Raw genomic sequence first — 24,620 nt, 5'->3', positions numbered from 1 at the left:
TCCACACACATAAAGCTCTTTAAAAGGCAAAACAGATATTATGTAGAGATTCACAATTAAGAGGTAAAAATGTAAAGAAAAATGAGGAAGTTATCATCATAAAAATCAAGATAGTGATTACCTTGAGGGTAAGAAAGGTAAGGAAGGGGAGTGTGACCAGAGAAAAGGTGCTTCTGGGATGCCAGCAATATTCCACATCTTGACCTGAGCTGTGATGAGATGGGAGTTTGCATTATAATTGTTCTTTAAACCATACACAAATGTTTTATGCATTTTCTCCATCTATGATAGTTAACTATTTTCAAAAGGAAAAAAAAAAATAAGAATAAAGCAGCCTGTCACTCAAAACAAGATTTTTTTGTTTTGTTTTTCTGACTACATGGAGATATGAAAGCTAGCAAGCAGGAGCCTGCCAAGATCACACACAACACACTAAGCGAGTCAACAAATAAGCAACTGTTAAAAACCAGACTCATGTTCAACGCCAGAGTTCTATCTTCTCATTCAGTGGACATGAGATGGGATCTAGCAATAGGTATTAAGTATATAGCACATACCCAGGGGCTTGCGGTAAAAATAAATGTTCCCACGTCCCTCCCCTGGAGATTCAGACAGGAAGCCTATAACTTTACTTTTTAAAAATGTCCCCTAGTCACTATGATCAAGCCAAATTTGGAAAACACTGCTCTCGACCACAGATTGGCAAATGGTATACCAAGTCATTATTCATAAACTTCTTATAAGTCAAAGAGGGGTGGGGTAGAGGGTCAAATTAGAGCAAGGAAAAAAAGAGAGGGAGAGAAATAGGAACGTTAACAAAAATACACATCATAATTCTCTCAAATACCACTGCTGTCACCAGTGCCATAGGTTGTCAACCTCAGCAAGAAGCCATGCAGCAAATAAGGAAAAGACAATTGACAATGAATTGCTTTCATAATATTAGAATCTTAAGCGTCATTTAGGGAAACATGCCAGAAAATTCTGGTTTTCTAGGTTATCAAAAATATCATGCCCAGTGTACTTCAAAGTATCAATCTCCTGAACCACAATTTTTTTTATGATGCTTCACACAAAACTCAGTACCACCATCAGTACCACTATAAATAAATTGGTACAGAACTTATCAATTTGGAGCCAGGCACTCTGTTAAGCATCTGATGTGAATGTTCCTCCGTCTAATCCTCAGAACAACCTTGTCAAGTAAAACAAAAACAAACAAACAAAAAACAATGCAGGGAAAAAGTAACTTTTTCCCATATCATTCCAGTTTTCCTATTTTAGGGGACTCAAGTTCTACATGTAAGTACCAGAATAAATGAACCAATTCCCTTACCCATTATCCCCAGCCCCATCTCTTTTTCTTTAAGTTATGCATAATTTCTGAACAAAAAGCTGAGCATGCCCAATGCCCCATACACAGTTTGGGTGTTAAGCATGACATTTAGCCTACTATATTAATGGTGGAACAGTATGGGGTGCTAGATCAAGTTATGCCTTTCCCACTGATGATTACAACTGTTTCTTTAAAGTATCACCCCAAGACTCTGTTCCTGGCCTCTTTTCTGTATATTAACATTAAAAATATTTCACGTATACATTAAAAAGATGCATAAATACTATGAAACAAAGCAATTTGTTAACATGTACATGTAAACTCTGGGTGGTGGACTCTGTATTTTTTTTATATTTTCTGCATATTTCAGAATAAACAATTAAAACTTTCTAAAGTCTATTTCATTTTATATAACATATAGCAAACAAAAACCTAGAAGAAAACACACAGAAATCTTAACAGAAATCTGTTCCACCTACTCAAGTTCTCTAAGCATGCATTACTCTCATACAAAAACAAAAAACAAAAAAACAATGTTTTCTTAATGAGCAAGCCACAAGGTTTTATAATTCACAAGTCTATTCACAATCTGGAGAAGATGAAATTATTTCTTCTTAAGTGAAGTGTGCAATAAAAAACTGGTGAAAAAAAGGGCAGATCTTCAGCTATGAGTTAAATCCAAGCCATCATTTTCTCTCTTTAAGCACTCAATTACACTCAAAAGATTCCATCCTACACTACAGTCCTCATAGTTATCATTATTGCTGTAAAGGTCAAATGTAGCAGCCATGTGGGCTCCCAGGCATTTGGGTCAATTGGCAATATATCACAATCTGACTGTCAGAGATGATACCTTTATTAATTATGATGCCCTTTCTATTGGTAAAGAACTCAGCACTGTGCTCAGGTCCAAAGGCATGACCAAAGCAATACCAAAACCTCAAATTTTTAGGTCTATTTCCTGGAACCACTCCAGGCACCAACTCTATATCAACAGTTCAATAAGGAGAGAGAAACTCTAGTAAATTAAACAGAGTGTTTAACACAAATAATAATTAAACTATGATAGGATAGTAACTATAAAGATATAATGAGGGGTGGCAAGAGGCAAGAGAGAGGGATTCCAAAGGGGCATGAGGAAACCTCTGGGAGCAATAGATATGTTCATTAACTTCATTATGGTGATGGTTTCAGAGTTATATAAATATGGCAAAGCTAATAAGCATAAACTTTAAATATGTACAATCTGGGACTTCTCTGGTGGTCCAGTGGTAAAAAATCCGCCTTCCAATGCAGGGGACACGGGTTCGAACCCTGGTCAGGGAACTAAGACCCCACACGCCACGGGGCAACTAAGCCCGTGCACCACAACTACAGAGCCCACAAGCGCTGGAGCCCGCGCGCCACAACCAAAGAGAGAAAACCCGTATGCCACAACTAGAGAGAAGCCCGCGTGCCTCAACGAAGAGCCCACGCGCTGTAACTAAGACCCGATGCAGCCAAAAATAAATAAATATGTACAGTTTATTATATGCCAATTATAAGTCAATAAACCTGTTTTGAATTTTTTGAAGATAAATAATTATTAAACTCTGATGGGAAAAATAAGGCTGAGGGAGAGTACCCAAAAAGGATAAACTTGGAAGAAGGGTTCCCTCCTCAAGGCTGGAGTTTCTCATTGGAGAAGCTATGGTTGCAGCACACTAGATAACAGAGAATTTCACTGGATTGTCCAAACCAGAGCAGGTCCAATGTTGCCAGACTAGCAGGAAACAATTCTCTGGAGTGCAGCTGTTGAGGCTGGTGAGCAGGTGTGCAGAGGTAGTCAGGAGACTGCTGCAGGCACAAGGCCTAGAATGCACAGCATCCATGTCAAGAGAACTGCAGGAAACAACTCCCTGGGGTACAGGCAAGCCGAGGTTGGTGGGCAGGCACGTAGAGGTCCAGTCAGGCACTGGAGGCATGAGGCCTGAGGAACATGGTGTCCACTTCAGAAGGGCCGTGGCAAGGTGGTCACCAGGTCTAGACTGGGACTGCAGGATCAGTGAGGGCCTGTTTACTCTGGGCACATAGCTGAGGTAGAGCACCACCAGATGTCCCCAATGTCCCTGGAAGGTGGGGGAGGGGGGAGGGGAGTGTGTGGAGGAGGGGGGACAGGACAGACACAGCTCAAGGGAACTAGGAAGGAAAAAACCCCTTCTCCTCCAGCATCCTGACCCCTTCAGCACTTAGTAAAGCTTAACATCATGCTCTTTATAAAGGAGAAATGCTTCGAGTCCAGTCCATTACTGCAGAGCAGGTACTGAAGGGTTAGTTTGGAGCAGAAAGAAAATAAATTGATAATTTACACAGTCATCTTTCTGTTCTCAACAGTATTTAAATAAGACAGTGTTTCTCTCACTTAACAATAGGGGAAAAAGGAAAGTGAATGTATGGCCATCAGTGTTTATCACAGCCATTAGTGCAGAACCTGAAAGAGCACCCACGGTCTCTTTAAAGTATCAATTATTTTTAATAGTCACACAAATTTCTTATTCTAGTCTAGGCTATTATCCATGTATGCTTTAAAATAAAATGTTTTAAATTAGACAATAATTGGGCTTTCCTGGTGGCGCAGTGGTTGAGAGTCTGCCTGCCAATGCAGGGGACACGGGTTCGAGCCCTGGTCTGGGAAGATCCCACATGCCACGGAGCAACTGGGCCCGTGAGCCACAATTACTGAGCCTGCACGTCCGGAGCCTGTGCTCCGCAACAAGAGAGGCCGCGATAGTGAGAGGCCCGCGCACCGCGATGAAGAGTGGCCCCCGCTCGCCGCAACTGGAGAAAGCCCTCGCACAGAAACGAAGACCCAACACAGCCAAAAATAAATAAATAAATTAATTAATTAATTTAAAAAAAATTAGACAATTGATTGCTATGCTTATCAGCTTCTAGGGGCTGCCCACATTCACTGGCTCACAGGCCCTTTGCTCCCTCTTCAAAGCCAGCAATGGTACATTGATTCCTTCTCACATCACATCATTCCCAACTCCTCTTCTTCCACTTTTAGGAAATCTAGTGATTACGTTGGGCCTATCTGAATAACCCAGGATAATCTTCCCACCCCAAAGACCTTAACTTCATCTGCAAAGTTACTTTTGAATATAAGGAAATATATTCACAGGTTCCAGGCATTAGGATGTGGACATCTTCGGGGGTCATTATTCTGTCTACCACAGGAATTATCCCATTTCTCATCAAATTTTCAATTTATTCATTTATATTAGTATGGAATCATGGATTACTGTTTTAATCAATGGGTTATACATATTACAGTAATTATTACTTTGATGTCCAACTGTCTCTAATTTAGCTGGTCGAGGCTCACTCAAATGGGTTTCTGTGTCTTTCTGACGTGGCCCCATCATTCTTGAGCACTTCTTTGTTTCCTGGCACAAGATTTTCTAGTCCCATGCTGTACTTTTTTTGCTGTAGCCCGCAAATCAGCCATTTCTCCAAGGAGAATATCCTTGTTTGTAGGAATCTTACACTAAAATATTTGGTGAGTACAGAACATCAGGTCAACAACTTACTCTGAAATAATTAAGGGGGGAAGAAAAGGTCCCTGTACTGTTCTGGAACCTTGTGATCATTTCAAAATTTAAAAAATTATTTTACATTAATCAATACGTCTTCCAAAGCTCAAAATAAATTATTTGAGGCTTGTCTAAATATTAGTAGTGCAGATAACTGAAAATTTACCAGCTATAAAAATCACTGGTTTCTCTCAGAAACTGACAAACTGAACTTAGCTTTTAAAGTGTAATTGCAAAGACTATAAGGAGAGCTGTAACACATGGATCAAAGTTCTAAGCCTGGTAAATCCATCATTTACTGATTTAAGTTAATGCCATTGTAATCAGGCTCTAACCCTTATACATTATTCACTATATTGTTATATAATAAAATGTTTGATTTTTTTCTAATATTAAAATTAATGCTCATTAGAAGGTATAAAGAAAACACTTATTACCCATAATGTTAACATTCATAGATAACATGAGTGTTTGTCCTCATGTGTTGTAGTTCGTTCTCACAGGTTCTAACATATCCTAGCTCTCCCAACCTCACTTTCAGCTCTCCTTCCTCACTGCCAACCAGCTGACCCATAATGGCCCAGCTCACCCAACATACAAGACACAACGGCAACAGCATTGTAATATACTTCTTAACCAGCTTCCAGAACTTCTTAAAGTCTAATCCCTTATTCCATATCACCCATATCATTCAAACTGATTCTGCTTCTCCGATCCAACCACTAGTAGCAGTCTTTTTTCCAGCCATATTTTACATCATTTGTATATTTACTGTATTATGATTTATATGCTGTTTTACTTAAAGATGTACCATTTTCCCTTGTTATTAAAACTCTTCATAAACATTTTGTTAATAGCTGCTTAATGTCACATTATATGGCTAAATCATGACTTTGTCTAACTATTCCCCTACTGTTTAATACTAAGTTGAATCCAACTATTGCAATTACAAATAATTCTATGATAAATATAAATCTCTTTCCACATTTCTGATTATCTCCTTAGTATAGATTCCTACATGTGGAAACTCTACACCAAAGAAACAATTTAAAACTTTATACATATTGCCAAATTGCTTTCCAGAGAGAATATTCCCATTTATACTTCCAAATAAATGTGCATTCCAAGCACTGATTATCCTTTTCTCATCTTTGTTGGCGTGAGGTTAGAAGTTACATATGCTATAAATGATAAACATAGCTAATGTTTATTGAGTGCTTACTACATTTCTGGCTAAGTACTTAATATGCATTATTTCTTTTAATCCTCACAACAGTATCCACTATCTTTCCATAAATATAGAAAACTGAGGCTTAGATCAATAGCATAAAGTGCTTATAACAGTGCCTAGGATATAGCAAGCACTTTTAGGATATAGTATTCGCCCCTTCAAGTAACTTGCTCAATGGCACTTACCTCTTAAATAATGGAGCTAGGATTCAAATACAGGTGTATGTCATGAAATCCCAGCCCTTTCAGACCATCTGATTACTGTATAAATTTGCACTTATTTAACTACGTGTTAGATTGAAATTTTTAGTATATCTATTCATAATGAAATTTTAAGGCTAAATAAGGAAAACTAAGAAAGGTAAACTAATGTATATAAATGATAGTTTATATATTCAAATCAACTTTCATTCCAATCTTATTTTTATTATTCATGGATCTTTGAATCAGATTGAGTGATAAATATGGTTTATCCCTAAGATTTCTCCATAACATCAGAATTAAGTTGCAAAAAAATTAACTTTTAAAGTAAATTATATATTCTCACCTTTCTTCAAGCTTAAAGAAAATGAAATATTCTATCTATATTATAATGGCCAAGTGTATGTAATATGATACCAGGAATGCAGTAGTATAAGTAGATAATCATTCAACACCATACTAAAAGGACATACCATACTATTAATATTCAGAATAATCATACATCATAGAGATCAAAATTCTTTAGTGTTCCACTTCCCACTTTCTTATTTACCTATATAATCCAGCTCATAAAGGTAAAAAAGAAAGTAAATGACATTAAAAGTAATTAATGTTACACACAAAAATCAGTTGTGCTTCTATATACCAGCAATGAACAATCCAAAAATGAAATTAAGAAAATTCCATTTATACAAGTATCTGAAAGAATAAAATACCCAGGAACAAATTTAATAAGTGAAAGACCTGTACAAAGAAAACTACAAAACATTGCTGAATGAAATCAAAGACCTAAATAAATGGAAAGATATCTCACGCATTTTAAGACTAAATATTGTTGGGGAGTTCCCTGGTGGCCTAGTGGTTAGGATTCCATGCTTTCACTGCTGTGGCCTGGATTCAATCCCTGGTCAAGGAACTGAGATCCCACAAGCCACACAGCGCAGCCAAAAAGATAACTAAATATTGTTAAGATGGCAATACTACCCAAAGTAATCTACAGATTCAATACATTCCCTATCAAAATTCCAATAGCCTTTTATGCAGAAATGGTGACGTCAATCCTCAAATTCATATGGAATTGCAAGGGGCCCTGAATAGTCAACACAATTTTAAAAAAGAAGAACAAAGCTGGAGGACTCACACTTCCCAATTTCAAAATCTTACTATAAAGCTACAGTAATCAAAACAATGTGGTATGGGCATAAGGACAGACATACAGGTCAAAGGAATAGAATTGAGAGTCCAAAAATAAACTTATACTTCTATGGCCAACTGATTTTCAATAAAGGTGCCAAAATCATTCAATGAGGAAATAATATTATACTTTCTTCAACAAGTGGTAATGGAACAACTGTATACCACATGCAGAACAATGAAGTTGTACCCCTAAACTCACACTATATGCAAAAATTAACTCAAAATAGTTCAGTGACCTAAATATAAGAGCTAAAATGATAAAACTCTTAGAAGAAAACATAGGAATAAATCCCCATGACCTTGGATTCCACAATGGATTCTTAGATATGATACCAAAAGCACAAGCAACGAAAATAAATAAATAAATTGAGCTTCTTCAAAATTTAAAACTTTTATGCATCAATGGATATTATTAAGAAAGTGAAAAAACAACCCACAAAATGGAATATCTGCAAATCATACGTCTGATAAGGGTCTAGTACCCAGAATACATAAAAACACTTACAACTCAATAATAAAAAGACAAACAACCTAATTTAAACATGGGCAAAAAATCTGAATAGACATTTCTCCAAAGAAGATATACAAATGGCCAAACAACCACATAAAAAGATGTTCAACATCATCAGTTATTAGGGAAATGCAAATCAAAACCACAGTGAGATATCACCTCATATTCACATGGATAGCAACAGCATTAATTTTTTTTTTTTTTTTTACTGGAAAACAAGTGTTGGTGACAATGAAGAGAAATTGGAACCCTCGTACATTGCCGGTAGGAATGTAAAATGGTTCAGCCACTGCGGAAAACAGTTTGGCAAGTCCTCAAAAAGCTAAACATAGGATTACCATATGATCCAGCAATTCCACTCCTTATATATATACCCAAAAGAAATGAAAACTGGGACTCAGAAAAACCCTTGTAAATGAATGTTCAGGGCAACAATATTCACAATAGCCAAAGGATGGAAAGAACCCAAATGTCCTTCAACAGATGAATGGATAAAGTCTGGTGTATACATACAATAAAATTATTTAGCTGTAAAAAGGAAGAAGTATTCATACATACAATAATGTAGCTTGCAACAACACTGCAGAACCTTGAAAACATTATGCTAAGTGAAAGAAGCCAGCCGCTAAAGGTCACATATTGTATGATTCCATTTATATGAGATTTCCAGAATAAGTGAGATATCCAGTAAATCCACAGAAACAGAAAGCAAATTAGTGCTGCCAGGGGCTGGTGGCAGCAGAGAATGGTGAATGGGTATGGGGTTTTAGTTTTGAGTGATAAAAATGTTTTGGAACTAGACAGAAGTGGTGGTTGCACAGCACTGTGATTTACTAAATGCCACCCAATTATTCACTTTAAAATTGTTAATTTTATGTTGTATGAATTTCACCTCAAAAAAATTTTAAGCAATTAATATCTATAATACCTGTTATGTAAATGTATAAATTACAAGCACAGGTCTTCCTTTTTGAAGGTCAAACATGTAAATTACAAGCACATTAATTAGGCAAATGAACTACTCTTCATATTTAATGAGTAGTTTTACATCTAAGCAAAGTAGAAATACAACTCCTGCTCTCTTATGACTTGATTTAGAAATATTCACCTATCATCAGGTGAGATTATTTCCCCTCATTGCCTCTAAAAGTTTAACTGGATATCTTGATCATTAGAAAATGAGCCTGAACTAGAGTCATATTCAATCAATTAAACTTCGACAAATTTCTAGCCCCTCAGAAATGATTCTAAATCATAATTCTTGCATCTGACTGGAAGCTCTCAAAGTTCAATAAGCAGAATACCCTAAATTTTCAGTTGTCTTCTCAATTTACATTAATGTGGCTGTGAACATATAAATGTTTTTTTTTTTAACATCTTTATTGAAGTATAATTGCCTTACAATGGTGTGTTAGCTTCTGCTTTATAACAAAGTGAATCAGTTATACATATACAATATGTTCCCATTTCTCTTCCCTCTTGCATCTCCCTCCCTCCCACCCTCCCCATCCCACCCCTCTAGGTGGTCACAAAGCACCGAGCTGATCTCCCTGTGCTATGCGGCTGCTTCCCACTAGTTATCTATTTTACATTTGGTAGTGTATATATGTCCATGACACTCTCTTACCCTGTCACATCTCACCCCACCCCCTCCCCATATCCTCAAGTCCATTCTCTAGTAGGTCTGTGTCTTTATTCCCGTCTTGCCACTAGGTTCTTCATGGCCTTTTTTTTTTTTTTTTTCCCTTAGATTCCGTATCATATAAATGTTTTAATGTTCAAATATTTCATGGTTACTGATACCCTAAAACCACAAAATTAACACTGTTCCTCAGACTTTATTTCAGAGTTAAAAGACAGATTTCCTCAAGCAGGACTACACAGTTGAAATAACTGGAAATAACATAAGTATCTTCCTCATGGATCGTTCCCTTAAAAGGAATGTAAAGGTAGATATAAAAATGCCTGATCAGGACTTCCCTGGTGCTGCAGTGGTTAAGAGTCCGCCTGCCAATGCCGGGGACACGGGTTCGATCCCTGGTTCGGGAAGATCCCACATGCTGCAGAGCAACTAAGCCCGTGTGCCACCAACTACTGAGCCCGCGCGCGCCTAGAGCCCGAGGTCCGCAACAAAAGAGGCCACTACAATGAGAAGCCCGTGCATCACAATGAAGAATAGCCCCCCCCACCACAACTAGAGAAAGCACGCGCGCAGCAATGAAGACCCAATGCAGCCAAAAATTAATTAATTAATTATTTTTAAAAAGCCTTATCATGTTACTCCCTGCATAAAATTCCTTAACAGATTAAACAACTTTCAGAATAAAGTTCAAAACTAAATTGTGACTTAGCACAGAAAGTTCATAAACTGTCTGCCTATGTCTCCAGCTTTTTCCCTTGCCATTCCTCCTTAGTCTTTCTTCTCTAACCATTTGAACTTTCTTTTCTGTCAGCCTCTCATTATGTGCCTTCTCTGTGCCACCGCGGTGTAACAAAACGTTTAACTTGTTCATCACTCCTTGAAGTTAGGGACCATACAGTTTCAGATTCGGTATACTTAGCACCTAGCACAATAATCAAAGGCTGTTGTAAAATTAAAGTATGAAAGTATGGACAACTGGTAAGATCCATGACTGGGGTCTAAAATACTGTGGCATATTTTTCCTTCATAATGGCAAAAGGGGAAACTACATATTAGGTTATATTTTGCTTTATTTTTTAAAATTACAACATAGTCTTATTAGTAAATAACATCAAATAGATAACATTAATTTTGTAGACATTTTTTAAACATCTAGTTTGTTAACTAAAAGCATAAATTTAGTCTGATTATTATTCAATGGAAGCTCATGATCAGCTCTGTTTTGTCTACGTTAGTAAAGTGAAACTGCAATAGACATTTTGTAAGTCTTAAAAGACATTTTTAACAGGAAAATTCCTCATTTTACAAATGAGGAAATGAACTGAGAGGTGGTCGAGTTATTCATGCAAAGTCACACAGCTAATTATTGGGCAAGCTGGGGAACACCCAGATACCCAGATTCCCTTAATGGTGATGCTTTCAGCTTTCAGCTACAATATAACCTTATTTCCACTTCAACCTCACAGGCAAGCCACCCACTGCAATTCATAGCACACTTCTCTTTCTTCCTACCCTCAATCTAGTGAGTACATGAGCCCTTAATACTTGTTACATTTAACTGATTTCTTTAAGATCTGGCCCTTGCCTTAACACAACTTTCTTCTCTCCATTATAAATATTTAATGAGTACCTACATTTGCTGAATATTAAATACATCTAAGTCATCTCATTGGGAAAAGGGGAAATGGGGAGACATACATGAGTCAGAATGATATAGTCCCTTCCTTTAAAGTGCTCTACAAAATTAGTTACAATCTGGTATAGTACTCTTATTGTTATCTGTTTAGAACTGTGATTTTATAAATATATAGTATAAGAAAAATCTAATTACTTTCCACTATTAAAATAAACCTTGGGCTTCCCTGGTGGCGCAGTGGTTAAGAATCTGCCTGCCAATGCAGGGGACACGGGTTCAAGCCCTGGTCCGGGAAGATCCCACATGCCTTAGAGCAACTAAGCCCGTGTGCTACAACTACTGAGCCTGCGCTCTAGAACCCATGAGCCACAACCACTGAGCCCACATGCCACAACTACTGAAGCCCGCGCTCCTAGAGCCCGTGCTCCGCAACAAGAGAAGCCACCGCAGTGAGAAGCCCACGCACCACAACGAAGAGTAGCTCCCACTCGCTGCAACTAGAGAAAGCCCTGCGTGCAGCAACGAAGACCTAATGAAGCCAAAAATAAACAAATAAATAAATTTATTAAAAAATAAAATAAAATAAACCTTATTTCTCTCACTAGAAAATAAGCTCCATGAGGGCAAGGATTTTTTGTTGTTGTTCACTAATGTAGTCTGCATGCCTAGAACAGTGCCTGACATAGAAAATACTTAATAAATATTTGTTGAGTGAAGAATGCTATAGAAAAATGTATAAGTAGTAGAATCCAAGTAACGTTTCCAACAATGGTGTGACAGATGACAGAATATGTAAACCTTCCTTGTCCTAATGCTTGTGCCTAATGTCCAATTTTTTATTTGATTGGTCAGTTACTCGGAACTTGCATTACAGGAAACTAAAAACAGTTCGGAGATGGATAAATTACTATACTGCTAATTTAACATCATGCCCTACCCAACTGCACCAAACTCTAGAAAATTTGCCAAGAAAGGAAACCACAGGCTCTTCTCCTACTTAGACCTGAGCCCTTTTTCAAGTATAAAGGGTTTTAGCATCATCATCATTTTACAGAATGAGGAAACAAGCCAGAGAATGGGTGGCACAAGGATTCAGTCATAGAACCTCTATTCTTCCTACCACACTATGCAGCCTTCTCCTCTCATCCTCTGAGGTTCTTCTCCCCCAGTCTCAGCTATAAGTAAAATACAATCTATCTAGGTCGCCTCTTCATTGCTGCCCCATAACAAGCACACAGACTCTCTGATTTTAAAGGTTATCCTATTAATCAATTCAGGGTAACGAAGGGGATGACACAAATAAAAAATCTGGAGACGTTCCAACAATTCAACATTCAACATGTGTGTTTAAATGTCTGGTACTGTATAAAAATCTCAGCGTCTTTCCAAGTTCTTAATGTGAGAATCCCTAGGCTCCAATTTACTGGCTCTCTTTTGAAATAATAAATGGGAGGTTTGCTAGGTTTCCAAAATTTTCCCTCCCCACTACCTTATTCCTGTCCTCCCAGGAATATGTTACAGGGAAAAATAGTGGATATAACCCTATCAAGTAAGAAATCTGCATTTCTGAGGCCTTTCTGGAGTCACATCCTTCCTGTGAAACTTTGACCCACAGAGGGATGATTGCTTTAGACCATTTCCTCACCATGTGAGCAATTGGTCTCTTACCTTTTTATGGAATACACAGAGCTCTCAGCTTCCATCTTACATTTCCAACAAACTCTCTGCTCCAAAACCAAAGACTGTATCATAAATCCTTCTCCTAAATCCCCTTCCACCAACATCTGTTCTTCATCATAATATCCTCCCCAAAATAGGGCCCATACTTATGTCGGTTCGCAATGTCAATGTTAACATTTCTCAATTCTATACCCTTTACAACAATCCCACCGTCATTACTTCCTGCCTCAACCAACCTCAACTGTAATTAAACTCCACGACATTCCTACCTCCAGGCTTCCACTCCTTCACTGGACTTAGTTCCAGATTAATATCTATAAGGAGGGGTTCTTCTCAAGTAAGAATCATGTACAAAATTCTTAACCTGGTTCCTTTAAGTATTCCCGTAATCTGTATCCATCTACCTTTACCAGCCTGTTCCTTAAACATACTACCTTGGCAAATGTCCTCTGCTTTCCTATTTCTATACCTTTGCTTCGGCAGTGTCCTGAGGTTAAAATCTTCTCCCATCCTCCTCTAGTTGCTAACAAATTTTTCAAATGGCCACATCCTCGGTATGAAAGGAAAAAGGCTGAGGCATATGATTTATTGAACACATATTCTGTCTAGGGCCTTACAAATTATCCTTATCCCCACAAAAATATAATGGCTTAATACTATATTTTTGAGGAAGGAGTTGAGGAAACCAAGGGCCAAAGGAGCTTACCCAAGGTCATCCACATTAGCAAGTAAAGAATCCAAAATAACCCCACAGTATTCTGTATTTTTAAATAAAACATGATACAAGACAGGCTTTATAGTCAAGATGCCTAGGTTCAAATTCCAGTTGCTCCACTAACCACCTGTGTGAACTCAAAAAGTTATGTATTTTCGATGCCTTCATTTCCCCATCTATAAAAAGAGGATTACAAGACAATATTAAGTGCTTAGAATTGTTTGGCCTATAGTAAACAATCAATGTTAGTTATTATGACTGTTATTGTTATCTATGTACTATGATATGTAAACTGACAATACCAATTATATGTTCTCATTGTTCCTAAATTAACTTTTGTGTAAAAGGATTATAAAAACTTCGTATTTTTTTATATATGCTTAGTAAATATTTGCAGAATACATGAATTTTTAAACAATGATTATCCACCATGCTCTAATTAAAAAGAAATGTCTATTAATTCTGTTTCTTCTTTTGAGAAAACTAACAATGCTTACTTTCTTCCCTTTTTTATGTCATGTGAAACTACTATGTGCAATGCCAGATGGCAGTAATATGTCAAACAGTACAAAATACTATTTTGATCTGAACTCATTTTGACTTCTGCCAAATATTCCCAGATTTTAAAATGTCCAAAATCATACTTTTTACTTAAACACCAACCATTTTCAGGTCATACCAACATGAAGTAAGCATACCACGATATTTGACCAAGCCATTTCATTTCATACATCTTTATGGCAAAAACTATAAAACATAAAATGCCTTCCTATCCAATTTAGTTCGAAAAGATAAATCTATCATACCCTTAGTCCTGCCCTTACTTAGCTAAAATTGTGCCTGAAAAACTTCTGATAAATCTACGTTATTCTGGGATGCAGAAAAATATCAAAAGGGTGCTGAATGCTAATAACAGTTTAGGCCCCTGCAAAATGCGTGAGAGAAATGAGCTTTAAACAAGGATAAATGAGAACTTACTCCAAATCCTTCAATATTAAACCCTGTTAATTAACATTTTTGTCCACATGATTTACTATTATACATGGAGACATGAAGCTGCTGGCTTCAAATAAAGGGAGAGGTAAAAAATATATTATTAAACCAGTTGTCATTCCTGACACAGAGAGAAATAACTGGGCTCCTAGCCAAACATTTCCAAAAATCAACAACAAAAACAACAACTACTTTGAGGCTTAACTATTTAACAGACATATTTTATTTCAATTAATTCTTACAATTCTTCCCTTATTTACAGATAATCTCACAGAATTAGTAAGTGGCAGAGCTGAAGGGTGAACCCAGCCTGACTCCCAAATTCAGGATCCAGTGTTTTGCCATAATCCACAATAATATGGTATACATTTACATCTTCCTCTTCACACTCATATATTCTTTTTAAAAACCTGAAACAAAAGCTTCATGAAATAATATTTACTCTTACTCCATAGGATATTCTCTGATATTTTTTTCTTTCTTTCTTTCTCATGTGAATGCCAATGCACTAAATTGATTCCCAAATCCCCACGGGCCCTGCACGACACTTCTTACCTCCTGTTTAAAGTTCTTTTAAACTGCTACCACAGTCCAGTTTTGCTACTCTGAAGTGGAGCTAATCTCCTCGACCCATTAAAATTTGTCCTTAAATAGATGAAATCCTTGAAAGCCCTTCCTTAAACCTTGAATTGATGTTTCTCTAACTAGAACTCTTCGGCGGCACACCCATCTTAGCTATTTATATTGTAACAAAAACTGCAGATGTTCTCCTTGGAGAACAACAGATCATTGTTGAAAGGAATGCATTAGTTTTCACTGTTCCTGCTGCATCACTGACAAGAGTTGACAAGTGTGGGGCAGCAACACAGGACCTGAGCAGCTGCCCACGGTGCTGAAACTGAAGATGAAACGATAGTTTTGGAGATATACTATTGCCAGATTAGGACAAAGTAGAGGAATTTACCAAAACGCTGGCAGAGAACACTCAGTGGCTGCCACCAAATACGCATGAGTGCTTCTGGGATCGCTTGGCTTCGGTGTCGACCCACTCCCTCTCTGGGACAGAGTTCTTTTATCGGTGCGGGTCAACTCAATACGGGAGAGCTTCCAGCTTTAAGGGGGCAGGGACGCGGTATCTGTCCCTTAGAGAGTCACGTCCCACCTTCTATCTAGCTTCCGGGGTGGGGGTGGGGGAAGGTTAGAAAGAAAGGAGGCGCCTGCCCTCTTTTTTCCAAAAACTAAAGAGTTCCCCCAACTAAAGTCAAGCGACTTCGCCCGGGGACGCTGCGGCAAGTGCTGGACCAAGAGAAGCCCGCCGAACATCTTCCCAGGTTCCAGCCACCTCAAGAGGGGAATGTAAGAAGCAAAACGAATAACCCAACAACTTCAGATACACACAAACTCATGGGGTGGGAATGTGAGGGGAACTCGGCCCTCCGAGAGCAGGGCTTTTTATTTTACCTTTTGCAAAAAAAAAAAACCTAGTTTCTTCCGCGCCCAGCCTGGAGGGGAGCAGCCAAGAGCTCAGCGTCGGAGCCGCCTCGGAGCTCCAGGGCCGGAGAGGGGGTGTGTTCTCTCGGCCAGGCCCCACGGGGAACAACCCGCCGCCCGGCCGCCGCGACGCGGGAGAGGCTCTTACCTGGAAGCCTCACCCCGCAACACAAATAGGCTCGCCAGCCGCGTCGCTGCGGGAGAAGTCCCTACCGCGACTTCATGACTGAATCTCCGCACCGACCCCCACTGCCTGGAGTCGGAGCACAGACGACAACACCGAGGCGAGGCGGAAGTCCCGCCCCGCGCGCCTCATTGGCCCGCACCCGAAGGTAGAGGAAAGCCATTGGGCCACAGAGCTGCTCGCTAAGGCTCCTTCCCAGTCTCACGCCGGGTCTAGCTGCTTGCTCAGGTTCAGTTCGGAGAGATGCCCAGTCCGCGGAGTCGCGTTATTGGCCTCGTGACCGGTCCTCTCTGGAAGGGAAGGGCAGGGCAGGGTGGGGCGGGCTTCTGGAGCGAGGCTGAAGGATCTGCTTTTGGCGGGGAAAGGGGTATGATGGCTGAGGGGATTGGCTGTGGAATACTGCCGCCTGCCGTGTGCCCCACAGGACCGGAGGCCGTGGGGTCAGAAGGGGATCGGACCTAGCGGCCAGAGCTAGCTGGCCTAGCCCGTTCTGGCTGTTGGGCCGAAGCATCCCGAGACCCAGCTGGCGGGCTACCCCTGGGCGGGCCTGGCTTTGGCGTCGTCGCGCCTCTTTCCTGCACCGCACTCACCCGACCCTCAGAAGAGGTGAGGACGAGGCCCCATCCCTTCTGCACCGTGTCTAGGCGGAGATCGAGATGGATGGGGCCAAGGCCAACGCCTTAAAGTCCGAGTTGCGTTGTTAGAGGTGCGAGCAGCCCGAGCGCTGAACACTAGTCCCCCGACGCCTGAGTGGGAGCCGTGCTGACGTCAGCACTCTGGGCCTGACACGCGCGCGCCATCCCCTAGACTCAGCAAAAGTCAAACCGTGTGATTAAACCCTAGGTCAGCTTTTAAAACCCTTGCCTCCTTTAATGAACCAAAAAAAATCTCGTTCCCTACCGCCTTTCTGATAAGACCTCCGCACCCCAGGTATTCCAATTTCAAACCAAGCTACTTTTAAACTTAAATTACCCGGACTGGAACATCCATACTGATTAACCAGTTACCAACTAGAAATTTTAAAGAGGTAATGTGGCTTACTGCAAAGATTACAAAGAGTTATGAACTAGAATGTCAGGAAACCTAGATTCTGGCCCTGCTTCTGCTTCAAAATAAGGCGCCTTTAAGAGCCCATTACAGGCTTCACATCCTTCAACCTCATCTTCTAGACAAAGGAGGGGCGACAGGAAGCTATCACTTAGAACACCTGTAGAACACCCTTGGCTGTAACTTGTAACCTTGATTGATCTGGGGAGACCTGAGAAATAGGAAGAAGACTCCCTATTGTGTATCTTTTTGTGCCTTTAGAATTTTAAACCTTTTGAATATTACCTACTCAAATAAAATTTAAATACAAAAAAACTTTAAATCAGATTACAATAAAATAAGTAAAGGCCATCAAAGGTACCTTCCTATTCTGTGTATCCTTTGACTATATATTCTATATATCCTTAGACTTTCATCAGTTGTAAAGACAGTCAATACTTAATACAGTCCTGCCTTTAAGAAAGTCATAAGTAAAAGTTAGAATTGGGAATATTACTATGAAGGCTAGTGTAAGCATAGTTAGAATATCTCTATAAGCATTTCTTCATTAAATTATCTCAAATTGGCTTTATATTAAATCAGAGATTTCTTGCATGACATTGAAAAAAGTAAAAAATAACATCCACATTTTACAGGTTAAAAAAAAGTTTTGTTCATTCCTTAAATAAAGACATGTTGAGTACAGAACATTTTAATCTGACTTTATTCTGCTCTTCAGATCACAATAGGTATAGTTCTTTCAGTTACAAACAAGGTAATGTGTTATTTGTACTGCATTTAGGCAGAAGAATTGTGCTACACCCTGCAGAAGCATTTATTCTCCCCACTGTGATGAATGAAGTCAAACTGAAAGAAGACAGATTGGGAAAATGTACTAATTTTTTTAAAGTAGATTAGACAGTAAGGTTGATAGACATCTTAATTATGGTTTTCAAGAGCATGAAGGGTTAATATGGCACATGATACTAATAGCCACTAATTATCTCCTTGGAAAGACAAAAGAAAATTAGGACTTTGTGTCTGACAGTTTTTTATTTTTTATATCCTCCTAAAAGTACAAATAGCATATAAAATTGTAGAATTTCCTACCTCCAATATATTGTAAGACAGCAACAACAACTAAAAAGACAAGATACCCAATTACCTAATTGTCTAAAATGGTTTAGAAGTAGTTTTCCCTGAATAATGAAAAGAATGCAGGCAGTTTCTTTAATCACTGAGATCAACTAGAGACATTAAAATTACTCTAGGCATTATTATATTTAGAATCAGAAAAAAGTAATTCTAGACTCAGATAAAAAGATACTTTCATTTTGAAAAGAAAAAAGTAAAATTATTACTGTGATAAAAGAAGGAATAGAATCCATAAAGAATCCATAGGAATCCATATATGTATGGAATACACACATTTGAAAAAGTACTAAACAGAACTTCTAAAAATTGTCTCAGGGAATTTTTGGCTGAAGATTAGGAAGTCTCCCATTTCTTTACCAAATTCTAAGCTAATGAATAAATTCATCTTGTAAGAAAATAAGTGAAAAGTTCAGAACACACAAAAAAAGATATCAAAAGGATTTTTCAACTAAGTTTAAGGAATTGAGAAAGGTCAGACCAAAAAAACAAACAAAAGTTCTCTTTAAGTCTAAATGCCTTAAAAAATGACCTGGTCATTGTTTCCCTTGAGATGAGTTGCTTCCCGGTCTTATATATAAAATGACTGACATACGATTTCAACTTTTCCTTTCTCATTTGGTTCACTGAGAAGCAGTCTTACTCTATTTGCTGACAAAGTTATTACAAAATAAGCTGCAAAAATTCAGATGACATATGTAATATAAAGATGTAAGAACTCAGGAATGTGGATCAAGACAGTCATTTTGGGAAACAATTTGGCATTATCTGAAAAGGCTGGAAAATAACATTTTCTATGACATAGCAATTCCAATCCAGGAATATACCCTAAAGAAACAAAAAATAAATTTATAACTAGGTACATTGTAGTGAAATTTAAAGAAGATCAAAGAAAATCAGAAGTTCTTAAATAAACAAAGAAAAATAAAATACAAAGGCATGGCAGCTGACTTCTCAATAGCCACAAAAGAAACTAGGAGTCAATGAAATATCTTCAAATACTAAAATAAAATAATTGCAATTGTCAACCTAGAATTTGTGCCAAGTTAAGCTATCATTTAAAAGTGAAGGCAAAATGAAGACATTTTCAGAGGAAAAACAGCATTTATTCCTAAGACACTTTTATTGAAAGAACGATGTTTCTTCATCTAAAGAATGTCTTCAACAAGTTGAAAATTGAACCCAGGAATAAGGGGTGAGATGCAAGAAAGTATGGAGAGCAAAGAAGTTGAATATAATTTTCAAACAAGTAGATGTAAAAAGGGGAATGAAGAAAACATAATTATTCAATAGAAAACAGGGGAGTAAGGGTGGGAAAGGAGCAAATTAAAGGTATTGTAAATGGCAAATACAAAATGAGATAGAGGAAATCATCAATAATCTCTAAAAGAGGTAAATGGGGTAAACTTGCCAATTAAAAGATTGTCCGTTGTATTCTTTTTAACAAGACATAATATAAAAACTTAAAGGACACCAAAAAGTGGTAGTAAAATGAGGGGGAAAGATATGCAAAGGGAATAACAACCAAAAGAAAGCTAGTGTCGCTGTATTGCTATCAAGGGGGGAAAAAAACAGACCTAAAGTCAAAAGCATTGTTAATCAGGATAAATAGAACTATAAAAGAATGATAAGTGGAAAAATTTGCAAAGAAGTTATAACCAGCTTGAACCAGTATGCATCTAGAAACATAGCCTCAAAATATTTAAAGCAAGAATTGACTAGCTTACAAAGAAAAGTTGGCAAATCACAATCAAAGTAGAATTTTATACACCATTTTAAGTACGTAATAAATCCAGCAGACAAAACATTAGTAAGAATATAGAATATTTAGACAACACACAGAACACGTAGAGAACCCTGTAAATATTCTTTTCAAGCACACATGGAATCTTTCCCAAAATAGCAGCATATTATGCTGTAATGCAAATCTCAACAAATGTAAAAGAATACATGGCATACAGCCCATGTTATACGACCAAAATATAATATTAGGTATCAGCTATTGATAGAGTATTTTTTAAAATTCTAAGAAAATACTATGAACAACTTTAAATAATAAATATGAAAAAAATACCCCCCCAAAATACCAAATAAACAATTTCCTAGGAAAAAAGTTTTAATTTACCTAAACACCCGAGAAGATATAAGAAACCTAAGCAGGCTAGGGAAATTGAAATAGCACTAAAAAAAAATCTACAACCCTTCCCTCAAAAAATCAACTCCAGAACGTTTTAAAGATAAGTTCACCATACCTTCAAGGAATAGATAATAAAATTTTTACAAATCATTTCATAGAATAAAAAGTGAAAACTATTCAACTAATTCCATGAGGGCAGTATACTCTTGATACTAAAGCTGAACAAAGACAATACAGGTAAGAAAAATCATAGGCCAATCTCAACTTTGAATGAATATGCAAAAATCCCAAATAAAACATTGGTAAACTAAAACTAGCAAAGCTTTAAAAAACAAACAAAAAAAACTATGACCAAGCAATGCTGAATTTAAGATAACATTATAAAATTTATTAATATGATTCACCATATTTAAACTAAAAGCTTATCTTAATATATGTAGAAAAATCATTTGAGAATTAAAGGAGGGACCTATATTATACATATTGTCAAAGAAACCTTTCTGAAAAGCTGACATAAGTTGAGGCTTAAAGAAGAAGGCTTCCTGGGTTGTGAGCCACAGGAACCAACTCTAGTCAATTTAGGTTAAAAAAGGCAATTTACTTGAAGAATATGACGATACTCCCAGCATTAAAAGGATGCCAGTAGTACAGTCTTGTAAAGATCAACAGGCTCTAATTGTCCCATAGAATCAGTATTCTCATCCTGGCAGCACTACTCTGGCCATTGTCATCACTCTGCTCACAGCTCAAGTTCCAGGGAGGGAGTCTTCCACTGGCTTATCTTCTGACACATGTTCATACCTTGATGCCTTAATTAACTGTTTCATCAGATCACACACCAAAGGAGAGAAGTAAGGAAATCAGGATGACGTCATCAAAAGAATATAGAATAAATGCTAGTAAGGGCACCCAGAATGAATTGAACAGCATGTTCAAAGGCCCTGAGACCGTAACAAGCCTAGCATAATTGAGGATAAGGAAACCAGTGGGGCTGGAATGCAGTGAGGTAAGGGAAGGGTGGTAAGAGATGAGGTTTAATTGGGCATTACTATCCAAGGTGTGGTCCTTGACTAGCCAGACCAGCCTCATCTGGGAGCTTGTTAGAAATCTCTATTCTCAGCCCAGGCAGAGAATCAGATTTTCTGGGGGTCAGGCCTAGGAGTCTGCATTTTAACTCCAAGTGATTCTTAAAAATGCATAAGTTTGGGCTTCCCTGGTGGCGCAGTGGTTGAGAGTCTGCCTGTCGGTGCAGGGGACGCGGGTTCGAGCCCTGGTCTGGGAGGGTCCTGCATGCCGCGGAGCAGCTGGGCCCGTGAGCCTCGGCTGCTGAGCCTGCGCGTCTGGAGCCTGTGCTCCGCAACGGGGGAGGCCGCGATGGTGGGGGGCCCGCGCGCCGCGATGAGGAGTGGCCCCCGCTTGCCGCAGCTGGAGGGAGCCCTCGCACGGAGACGAAGACCCAGCACAGCAAAAATAAATAAATAAATAAATAAATTTCTTAAAAAAAGAAAAAGGTGGACTGCTAGGGACTTTGGGACGGTGATGAGGGATGAGTTTTTAAAAAAAAAAATGCGTAAGTTTGAGAATCACAGATGTAGAGGTTTGTAGAGCATAGTAAAGGTTCCAGTTCTTTTGCTGTTGTTTTGTTTGTTTGTGGCCACACCACATGGCTTGTGGGATCCTAGCTCCCCAACCAGGGATTGAACCCAGGCCCACGGCAGTGAAAGCGCGTAGTCCTAAACACTGGACCGCCAGAGAATTCCCGAAAGGTTCTAGTTCTATCCTATGGGCAATTAGGAATTTCAAGCTGGGAGTGACATTATCTAATTTGCACTTTAAGAGAACCATCCTGCAATTATGTAGGAAATAGACTGAAGAAAGACAGTGAAAACAAGAAAGCCAGTCAGGAGATTGTTGCGATAATCCAAGAAGAAAATAATGGCCAGGACCAAAGCCATGGCAGTAGTGATGGAAAGAAATGGTCAGAATGAAGATATATTTTGGAGTTCAAATAATGAGGATTTGATGATGGATGTGAAGGATGAGGGAAAAAGAAAGAACGATGACTGCCAGATTTCTGGTTTGAGCAGCTGGGTGACTGGTGGTATCATTTATGACGCAGAGAAAACTGGGTGATGAAGAAAGAGAAAAATCTGGAGAGGAAAAAGCACAAGTTCATTTTTGTATATGTTATGATTGAGATATCTAAATGGAGATGTCCAGGAGGCATCTGGATATAAAGAGGAGTGGTTATAACACGAGATATAAATTTAGGAATCTTTATTGTAAAAGTAGCATTAAATACACAGGAGTATATGAGATCACTTACAAGCAGCCTCCTTTGTAGTATTTTAATTAAACAACTAAACTAATATTTAGAGCTAGCATTTAGCATAAATCAAGCAGGTGGCCATCTACATATTATGTTCTGAGGAATCCTTAGCTCCTGCCCCCCAGTTTTTTCCATATGGAACCCTTACAATGGTATCTTAAATTCCCACACTAATTATTTTCCTTAGATTCAAAAAGAAGGGCAGATATTAGAGATTTAATTGTCAGCCACTGACACCTCATATTTCATAAATTCTCCCCTCCCCTGCCACTCTCTTGCAAATTGCAAGATCAAATACATTTTTCAGGCAGAGAAGGAAACTCTACAGAACGGAAAATACAACAGAAAAGATGAGAACCCAGAAGATCTGAGAGGGCACTGTCCTAATCTGTGGGGCTTGAATGAAAATGTAAAAGTTTTCTCCACAATTTAGACACAATACAGGAGAAAAAACAACAGCATGTGCTAGCAGAAGGGAAGAGACAAGCATGATACGTTTGATTTTACTAAATGGGGCAGCAGTTAAAGTTAGAATTTAATTTAAAAGATCCATATTCATATAAAACTTTCCAATCAACACAATGGTACTTAAACAGTACTTTAATTAGCCTACTGTTTGTTCTGTTTCAGTTAAGTTGACAATAAGCTGTGTTTTATAACTGCTATTTCCCCCACTATTGCTTGTTTTCCTAATTGTAGATTTCTTTTCTGTTCACTGCGTGTTATTTCCTGTTTCATGCATGAATTTATTCCAGCCATCAATCGCACAATTTCACTTCCTTGAAAAAGGCTTCGCATCTGGTGACGAGCTCTGTAGTCTGGAAATTCTCCCGGCTTCCGACCTGATTATGGTAAAGTCTTATCTATCTTGGCAATTTAATGAAATGCCTCTGCCACTTGTTTGTTCATTTCCAAAAATAAAGATGTGGGGAAACTGCTGAATTACACTTGCATGTGTTCAGATGATAAAATTAAAGCACTAGGTTTGTCAGATAGTAATAATAACCAGTTAATGGAATAAAAGGCATTGTATGAGAATTGCTAGAATTGATTGTTATTTTTAGACTTTCCCATTTTTACTTACAGTCTTCCTTCTCTGTCTTACCTCTCTGCTACTTCATAATTTTACTTTTTATCATTGATCTCTTTATATTCAGTGCTAAGTAAAATGTTTAATTAGGCACACTTTACTCTCAAACCTTTCCAATCTTTCCTTTCAACATTGTTATTTCCCATATCAGACTCTCTATCCCCAGGAGACCAGTGCTCTCAAAATATTCCCAGACTTTTCCTGGGTCCCCCTGCTCTCCTCACTACTAATAATATCAATTGCAGTAGCAGCAACAACACTGTACTAAGCTCTTTTATACATTATTTTATTAATCTTCATGACAACCTTAGGTCCTACTATTGTGTTTATTTTCACAGATCAGGAAACTATGGTTCCAAGAAATTAAATAACTCATCCAAACTCACGCAGCTGGTGGGAAATGAAATAGACCTCTTGGGCTCTGGAATTGGGATTTGAATGCAAGTCCATCCATATCCAGAGCCTGAGCTTTGAACTGAGACAATGAGTAGCCAG

General features: G+C 38.3%; 1 protein-coding gene across 3 annotated transcripts in view; it reads right to left on the bottom strand.

Moving 5' to 3' along the window:
- The window catches only part of RNF13 (ring finger protein 13), a 217,034-nt gene that overhangs the window by 134,522 nt on the left and 57,892 nt on the right, over window positions 1-24,620 (bottom strand). Inside the window, exon 1 of one of the 3 annotated variants that reach the window (XM_082459620.1) lies at window positions 16,356-16,518. The exons of 1 other annotated variant lie outside the window; for it this stretch is intronic. The gene's annotated coding sequence lies outside the window, so the exon portion shown is untranslated. Of the gene's footprint in view, window positions 1-16,355; window positions 16,519-24,620 lie in introns of those variants that run through there. One more of the 3 variants, XM_082459617.1, reaches the window with a different exon arrangement.

This window comes from Balaenoptera physalus (genome assembly GCF_965194825.1).
Source record: "Balaenoptera physalus genome assembly, chromosome: 4".
NCBI classification, from domain to species: Eukaryota; Metazoa; Chordata; class Mammalia; order Artiodactyla; family Balaenopteridae; genus Balaenoptera; species Balaenoptera physalus.
The sequence above is the reverse complement of the archived record's forward strand: the minus strand, read 5'-3'. Positions and strand labels throughout refer to the sequence as shown.